Genomic DNA, 21,702 nt, shown 5'->3' on the forward strand with positions numbered 1-21,702 from the left:
GCCCGTGCGCATTTCCTATGACTTGCTTCTTTCTCTACCCTATGCCTTTCCTAACTGTTCATGTTTCTCACTCTCCCTGCTGGTTACAAGTCCACTGTGTGGAGACGTGACCACCTCACTGTCTGAGCCAAGGGCAGTTCTCTGGGACCCTGGCGCTGTGCCATATATAGGTCCACTTTGTTTTTGCAGCTGTCCCAGGGGTCACAGGGGCAGCTCAGAAAGCATCTTAGTAGGTCCCACCACTCAGCTGCACAGGAGAAACTGAGGCCCAGAGAGGGCAGGATTTGCCCTGGGTCGCACCAGGAATCCAGCCACTGGCCTTGGCTCTACCCACATAGTGCTATCACCTGTCGTGGCCCTTATAGGTCCCCTCTCACATGGGCAGCAGCCCCGTGACATGTACCCCAAGGCTCAGCATTGGTCACTGTGAGCTGAGGGGTCCTCAGGTCTGCAGGTGAGGCCAAGAGCAGGTGCCTCTGACCCTTTGCCTCTTGACTCTGGTCTTCTCTGGCCAGGGCCCAGCCCTGCCTACCTGCCTGCCTGCCTCTCTCTGGGCAGGTTCAGTGTTAAACATCCTGCCTTGATTATTGACCCTGAGAGACCCAGAGTCTGAGACCAGAGTCACCGCCTCCTGCCGCTCCCCCTCCAGCACATCCACATCCCACACTCAGCCCTGGCCCCAGGCCCCAGGCCCCAGACCAAAGGGCCTCAGGACCATGCCTGGGGTGAGGATCTTGGTTCTCTTGAAAGCACAACATTCATTGGAGGGGTGGGGTTCCAGGCACTAGATGTCACCTTGAGCTGGGAGGTCACTGACCTCACCTGGGTCCACGGGCAGCATACACAGAGGTGACCACACTGCATTCCTTACCCACCTAGCCTAAGTCTCCCCGTACAATCTCCTCCCCCTACCCCGTGCACACCCATTCACAGTGCCACATCTATACCCACACACTGTCCCCAAGCCCCGGAGCCAGAGTGCTAGCGCCATCTAGTGGCTGCTGCTGTCCCATCCCTCTGCGGCCTCCATCCCAGTGGCTAATAACCCCCAGGAGAGTTTATGAGCATTCCAAGGCACAGTCTGAGAAGATAATGACCTCCTTTCACCTGGGAGGTGTGACCTGCAGAGACACACAGCATGCCAGGCAAATGGGGGCCCTGGCCTCTGACTTCTGGGTCAGTGTTCCCGCACCCTCCCAATGAATGGCCAAGGCCCTCCATTCCAGCTAATTCCAGCTCCCAAAATCCTGTCAGAGACCAAAGGCTGGGGCCGCCCCAGGAGAGGGGCTAGGGCAGAGGGCCTGGGGGTTCATGCATCCCATCTCCCACATACATAGGATGCATGGCCCCCCAGGAGGGAAAAAGGCACTTGGGGGAAGGTGGCAGGGATTTCCAGTTTACCTGAGATACAGTCTCTCCCCAAAGACTAATTTGCAGCACCGCAAGGCCACAGCCCCATCAGCATCCACACCCCATCTTGAAAGTATGCTCACTCAGTGGTACCATCCCAGCTGGATACAGCCCCTCAGGCATTAAATACAAACTCAGAGAAAGGACACAGGTGTCACTTGGCATTCACTCCACCCTGTTACCCAGATGCCCCCCACCCTGCCCTGGCCTCCTGTGACCCTGGGCTCTGAGCCTGTTTTCTCCCACAGTGTGACTCGAAAGTCCCTCTCAGGGTCCTGGTCCCCTCTCCTCTGTATCCATATAGGCTGGAGCCCCTCTCTGAGTTTCTAGGGGGCAGAGACCCCTGTTGGCAAAGGAGGGTGTGACAGTCCCCAAGATGGGGCTATACTGCCGGAAGACAAGAGCCAGGAAGCGTTGGGAGCAATCCTCCCACCACAGGGCAGAGGCAGTGGGAGCACTGCCCCTCTCCTCCCCCAGTCTACCCACCACTCCCCCAATGCACGCCTATGCAGAAGCAGGGCCTGGATGATGACCATAGCAGAGAGAAGGTGATGTTCCCCTCAACTGGGGACAAAATGGGCCCAGATCCTGGGCTTGGGGAAGGCACATAGGCAATTCATAGAAGATAAGGGAGTGAATCAGGTCTCTGGTCACGACCTTGAAGCTGCCTAGATGACCAGAAGTAGGAGGACATTCCTCTTTGTCATCAAGAGGGTATGCTTAACTAGAATCAGCTCCTCAACTTCACCGCCCACCAAAAAAAAGTACAGGAATTCTGCACATGGAACAAGTTCCCAGGAATTTACTAATCCACTTGGGAAGAACTGACATCTTTACCTTGTTGAGTCAATCCACGATTCCTACTAATAAGTTTTGATTATTCTCTATAAAGGTGTTCTGTTTTCCCTACAAATAACTTGGACATCACTATAGAGTTATCCCTAGTTAACTGATGTTTTTAATAGATTCTATTAATGTCTCTCCACTCTGTGGGATATGCTGCACATGTAAACACATCACCTATGAATAATGACAATTTTGTTGCAATCTGAATTATTTTTAAAAAGGTTTTATTCATTTATTTGACAATCAGAGTTACAGAGAGAGGGACAGACAGAGAGACAGAGATCTTCACTCCCCAGACGGCTGCAACAGCTGGGGCTGGGCCAGACTGAAGTCAGGAGCTTCATGCCAGTCTCCCACTTGGGTGGCAGGGGACGAAATACTTGAGTCAACTTTCACTGATTTTCCTAGGCCATTATCAGGAAGATGAATAGGAAGTGGAGGAGCCAGGACTCGGACCAGCACCTGTATGGGATGCCGGCACTGCAGGCGGTCGCCATACTCAGTATGCCACAACACACCTCAATACTTATCCTTTTCCTTTTATTCCCCGCTTTACACCCACCATGGGTTCTCCAGCACAAGGTGCAGCAGCAGCGGTGGGAAGGACAGGGGCAGCAGAATCTAGTCACAAAGGGATGTTTTTAAACATTTCATTACTTTAAAAATGCCTCTGTAGGTGTTTTTCAACAATCTCTAACTATATTACGGACATAGAAAATTATATATGTTTCTGGGGTCAAGTGATGTTTTGACACATGTATATATTATATAATGTTCAAAATCAGGGTAAACACATCTATCACCTCAAACATTTATCATTTCTTAAAAACTTTATTTGTATTTTTTTTTTATTTGAAGGGGGGAGAGAGAGAGAGAGAGAATATCTTCCATCCACTGGTTCACTCCCCAGCCACAACAGCTGGAGCTGCACCGATCCAGGAGCTTCTTCCGGGTTTCCCATGTGGGTACAGAGGCCCAAGCACTTGGACCATCATCTACTGCTTTCCCAGGTCATAACAGAGAGCTTGATGGGAAGTTGAGCAGCTGGGACTCGAATAAGTGCCCATGTGAGATGCCAGCACTGCAGGCGGTGGCTTCACCTGCTATGCCACAGTGCCAGCCCACTCCTTTTAATTTTCTATAAAATTTCTGTGCACATTTAAAAATAGTAAGTTTCTCTTCACATACTACATGAGCTGTATCCCTCAAGATGTTTATGCAATAGTTCCATTTTTGTTGAGTTCAAATTTCCAATCTGAGTTTCTCTAAATCATTGGGAAAGTATTTCTTTATTATCAAGCCTATGAAAAGGTTCTAGTTATATGTGTATCTTTGTTATTGATTTCTCATACTTTCCTTATGGGACATACACTGAATGATTTGAGTCATCTGAAGTAGACTTAGGCTAGCTTACAGCCCAGTACAGGGTTCACATCTTAGGTCATTAAGGCTGCTTGAACAAAATCCCACCAACTGGGTAGATCACAGACAACAGAGATTTCTCTTATTGCTGAGGCTGGGAAGTCCAAGACCAAGGCATCAGCAGATTTGATGTCTGCTGAGGTTCGCAGATGTTTCCGGGTTCGCAGATGGTACCTTCTTGCTGTGTTCTCCCGTGGAAAAAAGGATCAGGCAGATCTCCAGGGTTTGTTTTATATGGCCCTGGTCTCACTCATGAAGGCTCTGACCTTGTAACCCAGTCACCTCCCAAGGGCCCCACTTCCCAACACCATCATGTTCAGTTTCAACATAGGAATCTGGGGGGACACCAACATTCAGACCACAGTAGTCAGTTTGGATGCACATTCCTTTTCTGCCTGAGGACAGGATACATCTATCTACACCCCACACATAGGGCACAGTGTTCTATAAATCTCACTAGGCCAAGCCAATTAATCTTTCAATCTTCTGTTTGTCTTCAAGTTACTTCAAGGTCATAAGGCATTTAAATCTAACACTAATATAACCATACCGGTTCGTTTTCTGGGTAGGAAATTCTGGTGTCTTCTCCCATCCCCTAAATAGCTTTGCCTGGCATTCCTGGCTTAGGGCGCTCTACTACAAGGCTTTCTTCAGACATAACTCACTTGAGAAATGTGCAAGTCAAGTCAGAGCTCCCACCATCTCCAACAGGTTAGCTGCATTTCTGTAATGGGATCTCTTGGCCTTCCTGATCAATATTTGAGACTGGGGCAGAATTACTGGATGCCCCTTGTCCTCCTTATGCTTACAAAGCCTGTGTGCAGATGTCTCATATGGATCATGTCAGAGAGCCATCTTCTGGTCACAGGAAACCCAATTCAAATGCCCTAGACCAGGAGGAAATTATTGGCTCACCTAACAGAAAATCCAGATATGAAGTGCTCAAGGCTACCTGCCCCAAGAGCCCCTGACCCTGTTCCTCTGGGATTCTCCCTGCCCTGCCCTCACTTGCCCCATGGAAACAAAATGTCTCCAGCACAGCAGGGACTCACTCTGCACCGGACACCACCAAAAGGAGAGGTTCTGAGATGTAAATACCAAGGAGATACAAAGAAACCTCAGTTTCAAAAGGGGGACAAACTAGCAGAACCCTGGAGAGATTTGAGGCTTCAGAGTAAAGGTTCAGGGAAACCCAGGGGCTCCACAGCTGTGCTTGGTGTGAAAAGTCCCCCATTGCCAGTGTCAACAGCTCAGCACCAGGACAGGAGGGCTGGGCAAGTCTATCTTGTCCCTCCATAGCAAGGCCCTCTCTCTCTCCTGTCTGGGGAAGATTCTCCCAGAGTCTGCTTTAGACCAGATTTTTCCTGCCTCCGTGCCAAGCACAAGGCACCTCTCTGCCCCATGCCGTGGCCCTGTGAAGGTGTTACCAAGGGCAAAGACAGTGGAAATTGGAGTCATACCTGGGTGCAACTATACGGCCAACTGCTTCCAACCATGGGTACTGGCAGGAAAGGTCATGTCCTTATGGTTATGCCTAACTGAGGCCTAGAATCACCTTCTTTTGTCGTCTTGAGGATTTAATGAAATGTTTAGGTAAATGGCTGGAAACGACTAGACATGTTACAGGGTACAGGATCCGGGTTCAGGGCTAGATCTGCTTCTCTTCCTTAATCACAAACAGCACCTGTCCCCTCTTCCGGAGATTGCAGGCTGACCTCACACATCCTGGGCCATGCACTGCAAGCCACACAGAGACAACACATGCCAGCATCAAGTAAGCTGCATCCAGAACAAGGAGGTCAAAGAAAGGGGAGGGGGGCAGAGCGGCACTGTGGCGTAGTGGGCAAAGCCACCACCTGCAGTGCTAGCATCCCATATGGGCACCAGTTTGAGACCCGGCTGCTCCACTTCCAATCCAGCTCTCTGCTATGGCCTGGGAAAGCAGTAGAAGATTGCCCAAGTCCTTTGGCCCCTGAACCCACATGGGAGACCCAGAAGAAGCTCCTGGCTCCTGGCTCCGGACCAGCACAACTCCAGCCATTGCAGCCAACTTGGGAATGAACCAGCATATGGAAGATTCTCTCTCTCTCTCTCTCTCTCTCTCTCTCTGCCTCTCTTTTTGTCTCTGTGTAACTCTTTCAGATAAATAAATAAATATTTAAAAAAAGAAAAAGAAAAAGGGGGGTGGCTATAGGGCCTGAGAATGAGAACAGGACACCCACTGTAGGACCCAACCACAGTTCCTCCACCAAAGTCCCTGGGCTGAGTTTTCCTGATCACTAGAGCTCATGGGAGCACCTAGGACAATCACACTGGAACAAGTGTGCAGACTGTGGGTGACAAGCCCCAGCCAAGACATATGAAGCCTGAATGATGTTTTCAGCAGGGTTGTTCCATATCCCTGAGTTCCAAAAGCGTGGGTTCATCTGATCTAAAACTGAAAATACTTGGAAATGAAATTGCACCTGTACCGAACGTGTGCATTTTTCTTCTCATTATTCCCTATACAATACAGTGTGACAACTATTTACATAATATTTACATTGCAGTAGATATTATAAGTCATCTAAGTATAATTTAGAGTATAATGGGGGCCGGTGCTGTGGTGTAGTGGGTAAAGCTGCCACCTGCAGTGCTTGCATCCCATATGGGCACTGGTTTGAGTCCCAACTGCTCCACTTCTGATCCAGCTCTCTGCTACGGCCTGGGAAAGCAGCAGAGGATGACCCAAGTGCTTGGGCCCCTGAACTCACGTGAAGACCCAGAGTAAACTCCTGGCTCCTGGCTTCTGATCGGCCCAGCTCCAGTCACTGCGGCCAATTGGGGAGTGAACCAGCGGATGGAAGACCTCTCCTTCTCTCTCTGTGTACCTCTGACTTTCAAATAAATAAATAAATCTTTTTTAAAAAAAGAATATAATGGGATGGGCAAGGGGCATTTGGTGCTGCAGTTAATGACACTTGGGAAGCCCAAGTCCCATTATTGGACAGCTTAGGTTTGAGTCCCCATTCCATTCTCCATTTCAGCTTCCTGTTAGTGTCTACAGTGTCTACCTTGTGAGGTAGGAGGTGATGGTTCAAGTACTTGGGTCCTTGCCATACATGTGAGAGATCCAAACTGAGTTCTGGGCTTCTGGCCTCAGCCTGGCTCAGCTTTGGGCACTTGGGGGAGTGACTCAGTGACTCAGATTTCTGTCTGCTTTTTAAATAAAGTGAAAATAAATTTCAAGAAATTTTTCAAAAATTTGAAGTATATTGAAGGATATACATAGGCTAAATGCAGATACTATGGTATCTTATACAAGGGACTTGAGCATCCACAGATTTTAGTATCTTAATGGAGTCCTGAAACCAACCCCCACAGATACCTAGGGATGACTGTGTAACTGTGTCCTATACAACGTCTGGGGCATGTTCATATGTGCTTTGCACTCTCGTCTGGTTGATAAAAAGGAAGACTGTGGGAACTTTGCACATTTTTCTTTGTGTGCTGTGTGTTTCTCTTTATTAACACATTCTCTTTTCTTCTTACTACTTTATTTCCAAATAGTTAGAATATTCAGTGGAACTGTTATTAAATGTGAGAAAAAATGAATAGAGTTTGCTGTGGAGATTGCATCTCCTTATTTTGGGAAGAGTGATATCCTCATTTGCGTAAAGGAGAGCTGCATCTTATTCTACGGAAACAAAGTTTTTATTTTCTCCAATGTTTGAATGCAATATGGAAGGATAAATATGGAAGCTGATTGAAAAAATGGGTGACCTGAGCCAGCTATCAATTTTAAATTTTTTAATTCATTTATTTGAAGGGGAGATAGAGTAATATCTCCTACCCTCTGGTTTCCTTTCCAAATGCCTGCTACAGCTAGGGTTAAGCCAGGCCAAAGCCAGGAGCTGGACCTCAACCCAAGTCTCCCACATGGGTGGCAGAGACCTAAGTACTGGAGCTATTACCTGCTAACTCCTAGAGTAGAGGTGGGACTTGAATCCATGCACTTCAGTATCAGATGCAGGCGTCCCAGTCAGTGTCTTGACCGCTGTACCCAGTGACCACCACCCAAATTGCCAATTTAATGCCTCAGCTCCAAATCCCCTTTGCTTGCCCAACTCAAAGAATGTGGCCTATAAACCTCTCTAGTCACCTGATGCAATGTTAGGCACTGCCAACAGAGGGTGCTAGAGAGAGACAGCAAAGCCACAGTAGCAAGAAGAGGCTTCACTATGTTTTTCCACATTCCCTCCCTTCTTTTTTCATAATATGCATTTTTTATGAACTTTTTGAGTGTCCTTCATTATACTGTGATAGCACAGGGGCCCAAGGTTTGGTTTGGGATGGTCCAGTCTTGCTGCAGTGGCTGAGTGAACAGCTCCCCCTAAGCTCTCAGGTCCTACCCAGCCCACCTGGCAGCCGCTGGCACAGCACCTCCAGCCTCAACCCAAGGCCAATGACTGTCTCCAGCCTCCCTCATGTGCTGGCCGTGCTGAGCCACTTCTATACACCAGCCTTGGTCCCCGCCCTGGCCAGGGGCCAGTGATCTGTCAGGTGATCTGCCTGCCTGGTGTGACCTGGCCTCCTCTTTCAGACTGCATATTTTCTCTTCTAAACCGTTAATTCATTCATTAATGACAACTACAGGCCAGTTGGAAGTCTAATAAATAATATATTCATATGTGTGGAATGGCTGGATTTATGGCAGAGGCACTTCATTGCTCAGCTTTTTCAGCAACTACCAAACTGTCTTCCAAACTGGGTGCACAATTCTACTTTCTCATGAACAGTTTGGAAGCACTCTTTGGAGCTTACATTTATGAGAGGGAAACAGGAAATAATCAAATGTAAATGAATAAAAGATAACAACAGGTAATGATCAGCTGTCGTAAGAATTTTGAATATGGGGTGGGCATTTGGCCTACTGGTTAAGAAACCAGCATCCTACCTAGGTTTGATTTCTTCCTCTGGGTCCTGACTCCAACTTCCTGCTAATGCATACCTTGGGGGGTAGCAGACAACGGCTCAGATGACTGGGTTCCTGTCACCCAGCTCCTGAATTTGACCAGGCCCAGTCCTGGTCACTGTGGGCATTGACAGAATTAACCAGGTGGTGGGAGCTCTACCTGCCTCTCTCCCTTCTTAAATAAAAATTTTACATGGATTTGTTTCCAAGTTTTGAAATTTTCATAACTGGGTTTATGTATAAATACTATTTAGCTACAGCTTTTCACTCAACATGGAGTTTTTTAGATCTAGCTCATCTATCCTAGCTGCTGAATAGTCCATAACCTAAATGTCTCACAGTATAATGAAGAATACTCAAAAAGTTCAAGAAAAATGCATATTATGAAAAAATTTGGCAATGATCTCCAAATACTTTTGCAATAAAATGAATTTGTCTTTTAATGCCATGTCCCATGAATTCTCTGAAGTACCCTCACAGGAGTACATGGTATCTTCTAGGCATTTAGGATGTTACCAACATTTTGTTACTATAAATAATGCAGCCTTTAGCAAATAATGCTACTCCAGGGGGTGGGCCCACTGGCTCAAAAGCAATGCACACTTTGAGTTTCTCTGCCCTCTTATGGGGCCACAGGAATGGACACTCAGATCAGCACTGGGGGATAGGGTGCTTGTTCCCTATGTCTTCACCACACTTCATATTGTCAGACATTTCTATGTCCCCACCCAGCTCTTAATCCCACCCCCTCTCAAATACTGCAGGTGAGCAGCACCTGTGTGTCAGATGCCAGGTGAGTCTCCCTTTCCCACCTAGCAGACCATGGGAACAGGGTCACTCTTGTTTCTCTAATGCAGAGCTTGTCACACACAGAGTGACTTCCCTGTTCTGTGACCAATTCAATAAACTACCTGGGCCCCACTTTCCCATTCAGCATCACTGGATGGTCACTGCCCAGCAGGTAAATGGTTAACAACCAACTTGAAGTTTCTGTTTGGGATGGGAAGCCCTAATTTATAGCATTTTCTAATTCCTTTTTCCTTTCTTAAAATTTATTCGAGAGAAACTGTGAAGCAGGCAGAAAAAGAGCTCCATCTGGTGGTTCACAGCCCAAATGCCATCAACTGTAGAAGCTGGGAGTCAGAAATCAATCCAGGTATCCCATGTGGGTGTGAGAGACGCAACTAATCAAGCCATCACCTGCTGCCTCCCAGGGTCTGCATCGGCAGGAAGCTGGAATCAGGAGCCAGAGCTGGGAGTCAAACCCAGGTGTCCAAACATGGGAAGTGGACATCTGATCAGCTAGGCCAAACACTCACTCCATATTTGACAATTTTCAGTGTACCTCCTCTCCCTATGGCTGATTGCAAACTACCGCGGTGCCCACTAAACAGATCTGGGAGGGATGACTCGGCCTTCAGTTCTCAGGAACTGGCACACGCAGCCCAGCACTGACTGAGCTCTTCCCAGCCACTGTTCCTGCATTCTCCCCTCCTGACAGGCAATCTTGACTTCCTGTGCTCCTGCGCAAGTGACAGCGACACCTGGTGGCAGAGCCAGGCAAATCCCAGACCATGGAGAAAAGGGCTTAGTGTGCAGGAAGGGAGCAGGAATCCCACCTCCACACCTCCCCTCCTCCTTAACCAGCCCTGGGGCCCATCATCTCCAGGAAAGATGCAACGTCCGGGCAGTGTCCACAAGGGTCCTTCACACAGTCTCCCGATGCTGGGGCTGGAGCAGCTCCTGGGGTTGGAGTAACAAGGGACCCCTGTCAGCCTGCAGACCCAGCCTCTGGCTGAGAGTGACCAGCTCTCAGCATAACCAGAAGCATTCCTTCACCAAGAGTCCTTCCTCCTGGGATGTGGTCCTTGGCGCCAGGTCTCAGGGCCTTTCTTCTGACCGCGTACTGCCCTGGCCTTCCCAGCCTCAGTACCCTATATCCCAGCCTAGGTTGGGGAGGTGGGGGAATGAGGGTGCTCCCTGTAACAGCAAAACATTTACACTAAGCCCTTGACACCCAAAGCCCCATGTGGCAGAACAGACTGCCCATCACCAATGATGCCCTCCCCTTCACAGGGTATTTTTAAAGAGGGTGTCTGCTTAGCCCCAGGTATCATATTCCAGGTCCCTAGAGGTATGATGGGATTTTTGAAAGATTTTATTCACCAAACACAAATCCCCTGGCTGCCACTTCTACACACCAGTACTTGCTGCATCCCTCAGGCAGCCATCTCTGCACCCCACAAGCTGCTCCCCCAAACCTGCTGCAGCCACCCACACCTGCAGCACTGACAGTCACTCTGCAGACCGGCTCTGGCCACGCCCTTGGGTTATAAGTGGTCTCTTCCCTGGACAGTACTGGCACATGCTCTGAGACTGCACGTCCCTGCAAAGCCACGCTCTCCAGAAAAGACATGAATCATGGCCACGTGGGGGAGCCTCCTCCTGAGCTCTTGGTTCCCTCACTGCCCAGCCTCCCTCAGCAGAGTCGGAAGCTGCTTTCTGAATCTGCTACTAATGATTATCTAGTGGTCTTTTTCATCCTTTTCACAGGTTAACAACTGGTAACAGTGGAAGTTTCCCGCTCAAATTACAGTGTGGTTTGTCTCCTGACTCGATCTGGACTGACAGACACAATAAGACAGCATCAACAAGATGAGCAGGGGAGGGCTGTTGGCACAACAATTTACATGCTACTTGGGACACCTGCATTCCACACTGCAGTGTCTGGGTTCACATCCCAGCTCCACTCATTCCAGCCTCCTGCTAATGTGCAACCTGGTAGGCAGTACTTGATGGCTCAAGTACTGGGTCCCTGTCACCCACATGGGAGACCCAGACTAACTTCCAGGCTTGTGGCTTCATCCTGCCCCTGCCCTGGCTGTTGCCGGTATCTGGAGCATGAAACAAGTGATGGAAGATCTCTGCCTGTCTCTCTGCCTTTCAGGTATTTTAAAAATGACCTGGGGTCATCTATTATTTTTATGTAAAACAGCTTCAGGAAGTGATAATGCCCACAGCCTAACATTCATCAGATGTCTGGTGTTTTCCAGCACTGCATCTCTTCACAGCTCTCCTTGAGAGCTCTCCAGCAAGACCCATCTCCTGGGGTGACGCCACAGCCACATCCTTGAAGGGGACTGACTACTGGAACACTGATAGCCTGCTTGAGCCAGTGCCATTCCTACAAACGTCTATGGGAAGATTGTCAATGTCACAACTCTGAGGAAGGGGCGCTATATGTATGTAGAGCTCAAGACCTGTTTGGGATTCAAGCCCATTGCTTCTGTGTTGACCTGCCGTGAGACATTCACATATGACCACTGGAAACACACTCTGAACACAGTGATTTCATTGTACAGAAGCATCACATGAGATGTGGGATGAAACAACCAGGGTATTTCTCAATAAAAAGGCACATTTCCCTTCCTCATTACTGAATACAATGTTTGAACTTGAGAATACATAACCTCCATGCCTCCATAGCAGTCTGAACTTTATGCAGAGCCTCATCGCATACTCTCTGCCATGCATGATCCCCCTGTGGCCCTGGATAAACTATTCCCCAGTAAGAATTTCAGGTTCCCCCTCTGCAAACTGATTGACCAAGTTGTCACGAGCGATGAGATGCAAGGAGACAATGTGTAAGTAGTCCCATGCAGCAAACAACACATGGAATTGACAGTCCATGGAGGTGACAGAGGATAATGAAGCAACCTGCAGCCTTCTGTGGTGTCAGCTGTCTAACCGCAGAGTGTGGGGTTTAGCAGACACAGTTCTACTCATCTCTACAGAGACCACATGTGCACCACATGGAATGGGACACAGCTCAGAACACAGGATCATACCTGAAACTGCTAGACAAGGAGGGTCCTATCCTGACTCCTCCTGCAGTGAGGGCTCCACTTCAACTCTCCCTGGGGCTTCAGGGGTCAGTTATCACTATTTTTCTTGTATGTTAACCCTAGTGTTATACCAAATGGGTAATGGAACCCAATACATTTGTTTTTTAAAAATTATTTATTCATTAGAAAGGCAACAAGAGAGACAGATTTCCCACCTGTTAGTTCACCCTCCAAATGCCCAGAACAGCTAGAGTTGGGCCAGGCTGAAGCCAACAGCTGGAAACTCAATCTATGTCTCCCACATGGATGGCAGGGACCAAGAACTTGAGCCATGACTTGCTGCCAACTAGGATGTGCATTAGCAGAAGTTCATTTCAAAGCAGAGTTGGGTCTCAAACCCAGGCAGTCTTATTTGGGGTGCAGGCATCTCCAGCAGCTTCTAATCACTGTACCAAATGCCTACCCCAGAAAACTCTAAATTTAAGGACTTCTCTCTAGTTAGTCCCAGAAAGTCACAAGGCCCTAATTTATACTCCATTGAACTTCCTTCCCAATACACAGCAAAAATTAAGGAAATAATGTTATCATGCATTGCTTGCAGTTTTAAAACTTGAGCAAAGATTATTTATTTACTAAGTGGAACATTGGTTTTCTGGGGACAAAGGACATGAGGAGAGTCTGTCTTAAGAACATACAAAAAATGGCCGGCGCCGCGGCTCACTAGGCTAATCCTCCACCTTGCGGCGCCGGCACACCAGGTTCTAGTCCCGGTCGGGGCGCCGGATTCTGTCCCGGTTGCCCCTTTTCCAGGCCAGCTCTCTGCTATGGCCAGGGAGTGCAGTGGAGGATGGCCCAAGTGCTTGGGCCCTGCACCCCATGGGAGACCAGGATAAGTTCCTGGCTCCTGCCATCGGATCAGCGCGGTGCGCCGGCCACAGCGTGCCAGCCGCAGTGCGCCGGCCGCGGCAGCCATTGGAGAGTGAACCAACGGCAAAGGAAGACCTTTCTCTCTCTCTCTCTCTCTCTCTCTCTCACTGTCCACTCTGCCTGTCAAAAAAAAAATGTACAAAAAAGATCCATTAAATTCCAAAAAAACTTCTCTGAGTTTAAACTGGTGAACACAAACGGGATTCTATGTGTTGTTTGCTGCATAGGGACTACTTACACATTGTCTCATTGCATCTCTCATTGCTCGTGACAACTTGGTGATTCAGTTTGCAGAGGAGGAACCTGAAGTTCATATCGGGGAATAGTTTATCCAGGGCCACAGGGGTATCATGCATGGCAGAGAGTATGTGCTTTTGTCCAACTCTGTCCCCCACTCAATGCTGCACTCAATGCTCACCCAGCACCTCTCCCGCCAGGATCACTGACCTCCCTCCCTGAGGAAGCGTCTGCCCTCCACTGCACTGTCACTTCGGCTTACTCAGCTCTGTCTCCTGTGTTCCCCACATGTCCAAAACACTGAAGTCACTCACACAGTAATGAAGGAAATTACTCCCCATTGAGATGAGAAAATCATGGCCTTTCGTAAACCTTCTCAACAAGAACATCCTTAATGGAAAGGGAAATGGGTTAGTGTAAATGTTGCAAGGATAATATTGATTATTCCTGCTGTACATACACCAGAGTGTCAGTGAAATAAAACTGGAACTAATACTACCTGGGTGCACAGAGAAGTTCCAGGCCGAAATGAGAAAACTGCCTATTGAATGACAAACGGGATCAATTCATAAGTAAGCAAGTCCTTCCTGACCTGTGTCTGCACTGTCGTGAACTCAGTGGAGAACTATCCGTCTTACTCCCTTCTCACCCCAAAGGAGCCTGATAGACTAGAAGACAAGGCTGGGGATGGAGAAAGGAGATGGGATTCCAATCCTTCCCTGCATACACCACTCATGAATCTCCAAACATTCACCTGCCTTGATCTGTCACTGTCCAAATCCACAGACAGGGTAACCTAAGGCCGACAGGGAGAGCCCTCTCCTTCTCAAGAGGGAAGTGCAAAGAGGCTTATATGCTGCTTCTCCAAAGGAAAATATCAAAATCCGCATTAGTTGTTACCTTAAGAAAAATATACTGCTAAACTTACCACCTTTAGCAACTAAGAGCACCAATCAATAGGGTCAGATACATTTATCTTGCTGTGCAACAGGTATCTGGAATATGTACATCTTACAAACTCTATTGCTACAAATCCTCCTCATGAATGGACCACATACCCACCTTTCTGCACTCTGTCTCTGATTGTGAGTACATTAGATACTCTCTATGAATAGACTCACAGAATTTGTCCTTCTGGGACTGGATTATTTGGTTTAGCACTATGTCCTTGAAGTTCATCCATGTCACTGTCTACAGCACAGAACGTTCTGCTTTTCTATGGCTGCATAGTATTCCACTGTGTGCTTACACCACATTTTCTTTGTGTATATATGTAGAATGAAATTTGCCTTCCTTACAAATTGTGGCCAGAGTGGATGGTGCAATGGTAAATAGTCCTTGTATTTCCTTGATATCCTGCTTTGAATTATTTTAGATACACACCCAGAAGCAGGATAACCAGATCATATGGTAATTCTGTTTTTTGAATTTTATGAAGAACCTACAGTGTTTTCCAAAATGACTATATCATTTTATATTCTCACCATCAGTAATCAAATGTTGATAAAAATTCATATCTTTACCAATCCATGTAACTTTTCGTTCCATCCTAATTGTGTGAGATCTCATTGAGGTTTTGATTTCCATTTTCCTTACGGTTAATGGGATTGGACATATTTTCATATGCTTATGCCCTTATATATTTAGTTTATTTTTAAAGATTTATTTATTTGAAAGGCAGAATGAGTGAGAGAATCTTCCATCTTCTGGTTCACTCCCCCAAATAGGTGCAATGGCTGGGGCTGGGCCAGGCTGAAGCCAGAAGCCTAGAACTCCATCTAGGTCTCTCATGTGGGTGTCAGGGACCCAAATACTTGAGCCATCTTCCACTGCTTTCCCAGGCACATTAGCAGGGAGCTGGATCAGAAGTGGAGTAGCCAGGACTTGAACCAGCATGCATGTAGGATACTGGGGTCACAGGTGGTGGCTTAACCCACTCTGTCATGACACAGGTCCCCAATATCTTTGGAGAACTGTCTAGTCAAGCACTTGGCCCATGCTTTAAATCTGGTAATTTGCCTCAATCCCTGAATTTTTCTGTCCTTTTACTATACACTGTTTTGGGATTCATCTATTTATTCAACTATTCACATTTCTTCTATTAACTCTGAGGCAAAATTTTCCAGGAACCATGACAAGTGTGTTCTAGGCACCTAAAGTACATCATGTTCCAGAGTGAATCAATAATTCCCAGTCCACCAAACAAATATGACTTCTCTACTCTCACTGGCTACTCATAGCTCTAAGTGACATGAAAGCAGAGTGATTTTCTCATGTATCCGTTCAGATATATTAACCTTGACTCTGCACTTGGCCAAGCTGTGCCAGCTGTGGCTGTGCACTATGGCCGAGGACAGGAGCTGAAACTAGGGCCCAGTCAAGAGGAACATCTCCAGCAGAGTCCAGGGGAGTTGCCAGGTGATGTCAAGGCAGGAGGCCTTCCCTGGACATTACCAGACCATGGTGTGTGGAGACCCCTCTGCACCTGCACTTAACCCAAGTTAAGTTATCCTTGTGGATAGTGTGGTGCAGCTTCCCCTAACCCACAGGTATGGAGTAGAGGACACTGTCAACTAGAACCTTGCCAAGCTCCTGCATGGAAGTCTGCAGCCAGGCCTGGGGGCATGAGAGCCCTGCCTAGCTATTTCCATTGCTGCTTCTGATGCCCATGATGAACTCACTGAAAGAGAAATCAAGAAATCCCACTCATAACAGCCACCAAAAAATCAAATATTTAGGAATAAATTTAGCTGAATAAGTGAAAGATCTCTACAATGAAAATCATCAAACATGGGGCCAGTGCCATGGCTCACTTGGTTAATCCTCCGCCTGCAGCACCAGCATCCCATATGCGCACTGGGTTCTAGTCCCAATTGTTCCTCTTCCAGTCCAGACCTCTGCTGTGGCCCAGGAGGACAGTGGAGGATGGGCCAAGTACTTGGGTCCCTGCACCCGCATGGGAGACCAGGAAGAGGTGCCTGGCTCCTGGCTTCAGATCAGTGCAGCGCCAGCCGTAGTTGCCATTTGGGGGGTGAACCAATGGATGGAAGACCTTTCTTTCTGTCTCTCTCTCTCTCACTAATTCTGCCTGTCAAATACATAAAAAGAAAGAAAGAGAATCAGATTTAAAAAAAATAAAATCATCAAACATTGATGAAGAACTCATCAAGGATACAAAAAAAAAAAAAAATGGAAAAGACATTCCTTGCTTCCTTGATAGGAAGAATCAGTATCATTGAAATATCTACACTACCAAAACAATCTACAGGTTCAATGCAATCCCTATCAAAATACCAATGACATTCTTTACAGAATTGGAAAACACAATCCTAAAATTTGCGTGGAATCACAAACAATATAGAATAGCCAAAGCAACCATAAAGAAAAAAATCAAGCTAGAGACATCAAAATACCTGATTTCAAAGCATTCTACAGGGGCCAGCACTATGACATAGCAGGCAAAGCCGCCACCTGCAGTGCCAGCATCCCACATGGGTGCAGCTTCAAGTATCAGCTGCTCCACTTCCAATCAAGTTCTCTGCTTTGCCCTGGGAAAGCAGTGGAAGACAGCCCAAATTCTTGGATGCCTGCACTCATGTAGGAGAATCAGTGGAGGCTCCTGGATCCTGGCTTCAGATCAGCTCAGCTCTAGCCATTGTGGCCATTTGGGGAGTGACCCAGGGGATGGAAGACCTCTTTCTGTCTCTCTTTGCCTCTGCCTCTCTGTAACTCTGCCTTTCAAATAAATAAATAAATAAATAAATAATTTTAAAAAGCGTATTACAGGTGCCAGTGCCGTGGCGCAGTGGGTTAATCCTCCATCTGCGAGGCTGACATCCCATATGGGTGCAGGTTCTAGTCCCGGATGCTCCTCTTCCATTCCAGCTCTCTGCTGATCTGGGAAAGCAGTGGAAGATGGCCAAAGTCCATGTGGGAGACCCAGAGGAGGCTCCTGGCTCCTGGCTTCTCGGCTCAGCATAGCTCTGGCCGTTGTGGCCAATTGGGGAGTCAATCAGTGAATGGAAGAACTCTCTCTCTCTCTTGCACTCCTTCTCCCTCTCTCAGTGTAACTCTGACTTTCAAGTAACATCAATAAATCTTTTATTTTAAATAAAGAAAATTTACCTACTTTAACAGGAGTCATTTAAAATAAAAGGAAAGAGACATCATAGAGCATTTGCTATAAACCATAGCAAAAACTGAGATACATGACAGATCCCTCCACACCACCTATTCCTGGAAGAGATTTATACTCCACTGAAGACACGGGATTGTAGGGGGAAAAAGTGTTTTTCTAGACAACTTGCTGACTCCTTGAGACAATGGAATGCACATGGGGAACTGTGACGTTAACTTGATCCTAACACCAAGGACGATGGTGAGAACGGGGGCAGCTCACACACATCACAGCCTCACAGAGACTTTCCCCCTGTCACTCAGCCATGCAACAGGCCCCACGCCATGGGTTAGGCTAACACTATCAACACATTCTCTTTCATTCCAAGAGCGCCATACTCCACAGTTGTAAATGTTTCTAGGAAGAAAGAGAACAAGAAATGCAGGGAGATGCACTGCTTCCAGGCTCCAGTCCCACAGAAGGTCATCCCCTCCAAGCCCATCCCAGAGACATCGCATGATGCACCCAGAGGCAAAGAACTTCTGGGACACAACGGGCTTGAATGACTCATCCAGGGTTGTTCAACTTCCCACCCCTGGGACGCTGACACATTTTCAGTGACCTCCACATCACAGGTCCAGGGCAAGTTCCCTGTGTCACCCACCAAAGTTCTCAGTGCTCTGCCCTAGGGGTGTCCACAGGGCCCCATGGCCACTATGCACATACTTTAAATATGATTATCCATTTTGCCTATGCTTTGTAAATGTACATAAAGAATGGATTTTAAGTTTTCTGTTTATGTTATTTATTTTAAACCAGGGTGATGACAGAGAGATAGGAGACAGACAGAGACAGGGTGAGAGAGAATTCCCACAGTTAAGGGGTATGGAGTGAGAGGGGAGAGAGAGATCTATCTTAAACCCACTGGTTCATTTCCTAGATGGCAACAATGGCCAGGACTGTGCTAGGTTGAAATCGGGATCCAGGAGTTCATCCATGTCCCCGATGTGGGTCGCAGAGGCCCAAGCACTTGGGCCATCTTCCGCTGCTTTTCCCAGGCCATAAGCAGGGAGCTGGATTGGTAGTGGAGCAGCTGGGAGGACATAAACCAACCCCCATACGGGATGCTGGCATTGCAGGTGGTGGCTTTCCCTGCTGTGCCACAAAGCCAGCCCCAGCTTTGCACTATTTTTAAATATGAGATTCCCTTTTGCCTATACTTTAGAAATGTCAACAATGAAACTAAAATAAATTCAAAATTTAAATTATTTGTTTTAAAGGCAGAGTGACAAGAGTGAGAGAGATTTCTCTTCAGCTGGTTCACTCCCTAAAAGCTCACCTCAGGAAGAGCTGGGGCAGAGTGGTTCCAGGACCCAGGAACTGAATCCAGGTCTTCCACAAGGGTGTCAGGGACCCTGGTAGTTGCGCCATGACCTGCAGCCTCCCAGCAGTCACAGAAGCTGGAAGCTGGAATCAAAAGCAGAGTCAGGAATCAAATCCAGGCACTCTGATACAGGACGTGGGTGTCCTGAGTGGCAGTGCAACTACTGTCCCAAACACCAGCCCTGAGGAGACTTCACAATGCAGCAAGTGGTGTGCATATTCATGAATCCTGAGACCTTAGAGAATTAGTCATCCCCAAAGACAGCCAATCCTTATTCCTGATGGACACTCTCAGGTGTAAGAGAACTCTGTGCCAAAACGTGCAAGAACAGAGCAACAAGGAATGTTGTGCATGACACACCACACACCAACACTCACACGTCACCCATGGATACACCGATATCTGTGTCTTTTACTATGTCACTCTAAAATATCACTGTGGCACTACACTACTGTATCAACATCTTCCACACTATACTCCACCAGCTACTATATATCACTATCACAATATGTCAGTATAGGGCTATATTGGTCGTATCTGTTTATCACCATATCTCTCACCATACATATGATTTCACTGTATATCACTCTGTCTCTGTGTATCACTGTCACTGTATATCACCATATCTGTCCTTATGTATCACTATATCACTACACATCACTACATCTGCCACTATGCATTACCATATCTACCCTATATATTACTGTATCTGTCACTCTATATCACTATACACCTATATTTGTCACTGTACATCACCATATGTCACTGAATATTGCTTTGACACTGTATACCACTCTACCTGTCTCTGTATGTCACTATTATCTGTCACTGTATATTAACATATCACCAGATATGACTGTATCTCATGGTGTATCTCTGGGTCACTGGCATCACTTGACCACTGCTCCATCACTATGCACCTCTCAGAACACATCACAGTGCACTGCACAAGTGTATTATACAGACATTATAAAACATATCTCAGACACAGTGGATGCTGATCCACATACATGTGGACAACATTCCCCCAGGAGGACACAGGTGATGACGTTTTCTAGTCAGGTCACAAAGAACCAAGAGACTCAAGAAAATACTCTTCATCCACACATGATTATTGCATCCTGCAAACTCCCCCTATATCTGCCTGAGTCAGCCCCACTCACAGGATCAGGCGTCTGAGTTGAACCTATCACCATGGAAGTCATTACTGAGAACCTCTGGGTCACCTCCAAAGCAAAGCCACTCTGAAGGAGTCTGCTTGCCGGGCCTTGTGACCAGGCTTTGCCCCAGGCCCCACCTGAGATAGAGGGTGAACCCAGCACACCCACATGTGAGAGGCTGAACTGAATCCACCCCATGCCATGCTCTCCTTAGTGCCCACTCTGGCCAAGCTGGGTGATGAGCTGGGAGATGCAGGCAAGTATGAGTTAGGGGTGGAGAAAGAGGCCAGGGCCACCCCTCCTCTGACATAGAGCTTCCCCCACCGAGCCCTGGACTCTGCTAATTCCCAGAGGTCAACCCTGTACTGTTGACTCCCCAAGTCATCCTTGATCCCTTCACACCCTCCCAACATCACCTGCCCTCCTATCACTCTCTCCACATTTCTAGCACACCGTGACAGCCCCAGTCTGAGCCACACCAAGGAACCACCACAACTACACATTGTCTCTTTTGTCCACCATCCTGCACAAGTGAGGAAATAAAGCACACAGGGGCTTTCCCTCGCTTGTCCAAAGTCCCACAGTCCAAGCCTGAAGATCAGTCACCAGAGGTTTCTCTTTGCCACCTTAGACTTATCTTCCAGTACCTGTGACATACATGGTCGTAATAATAATATCAACCTCAGAGAGAGTTTGAAATACTTAAATCCATTCGTGTTCCTTAAAAAAATACTTCTCAAAACACAGGACTGAGTCAAAAACCATAGGAAAGGGCTGGTGCTGTGGCGTAGCTGGTAAAATGCCACTGCCTGCAGTACCGGCATCCCATATGCATGCTGGTTCAAGTCCTGGCTGCTCCAATTCTAATCCAGCCCTCTGCTATAGCTTGAGAAAGCAGTGGAAGAAGGCCCAAGTTGTTGAGCTTCTGCAACAATGTGGGAGACCCAGAAAAAGCACCAGGATCCTGGCTCATGGTCATTGCTTTGCATTGGTGTAGCTCCGGCCATGGCAGCCAACTGGGGAGTGAACAAGTGCCTGGAAGACTCTCTCTCTCCCTCTCCCTCTCCCTCTCCCTCCCTCTCTCTCCCTCTCTCTCCCTCTCTCTCCCTCTCTCTCCTTCTCTCTCCCTCTCTCAACCTTTCTCTCTCTAACTTTCTCTCACTCTCTCACCCTTTCTCTCTCTCCCCCCCCTCTCCTCTTTCCACCTCTCTCTGTCTCTCCTCCCTCCATGTAACTCTTTCAAACAAACAAATACATCTTTTAGAAAAACCAAAGGAAAACACACATGAGGTGTGTGCAGGGAGACAGAGTTGAGGAGAGAGGGAGACAGACCTCAGATGGCTGTCTTCAGCCCGGTGAGAGTGCACCAAATCTGCACTCAGTCATACAAACACTTGCCC

At 47.5% G+C, this 21,702-nt stretch overlaps 1 long non-coding RNA gene across 5 annotated transcripts in view; it reads right to left on the bottom strand.

Moving 5' to 3' along the window:
* Window positions 1-2,496: 2,496 nt before the first annotated feature.
* LOC149119885 (uncharacterized) overlaps window positions 2,497-21,702 on the bottom strand; it is an 87,017-nt gene continuing 67,811 nt past the window's right edge. For all 5 annotated transcript variants that reach the window (XR_016227032.1, XR_016227029.1, XR_016227030.1 and 2 more), the window contains 2 exons: window positions 19,098-19,225; window positions 2,497-2,877 (listed from right to left, as the gene is read on the bottom strand). This is a non-coding gene — a long non-coding RNA (uncharacterized LOC149119885). The remainder of the gene's footprint in view (window positions 2,878-19,097; window positions 19,226-21,702) is intronic.

This window comes from Oryctolagus cuniculus, chromosome 21, assembly GCF_051225735.1.
Source record: "Oryctolagus cuniculus isolate XC-2025 breed Fujian yellow rabbit chromosome 21, ASM5122573v1, whole genome shotgun sequence".
Taxonomy (NCBI): domain Eukaryota; kingdom Metazoa; phylum Chordata; class Mammalia; order Lagomorpha; family Leporidae; genus Oryctolagus; species Oryctolagus cuniculus.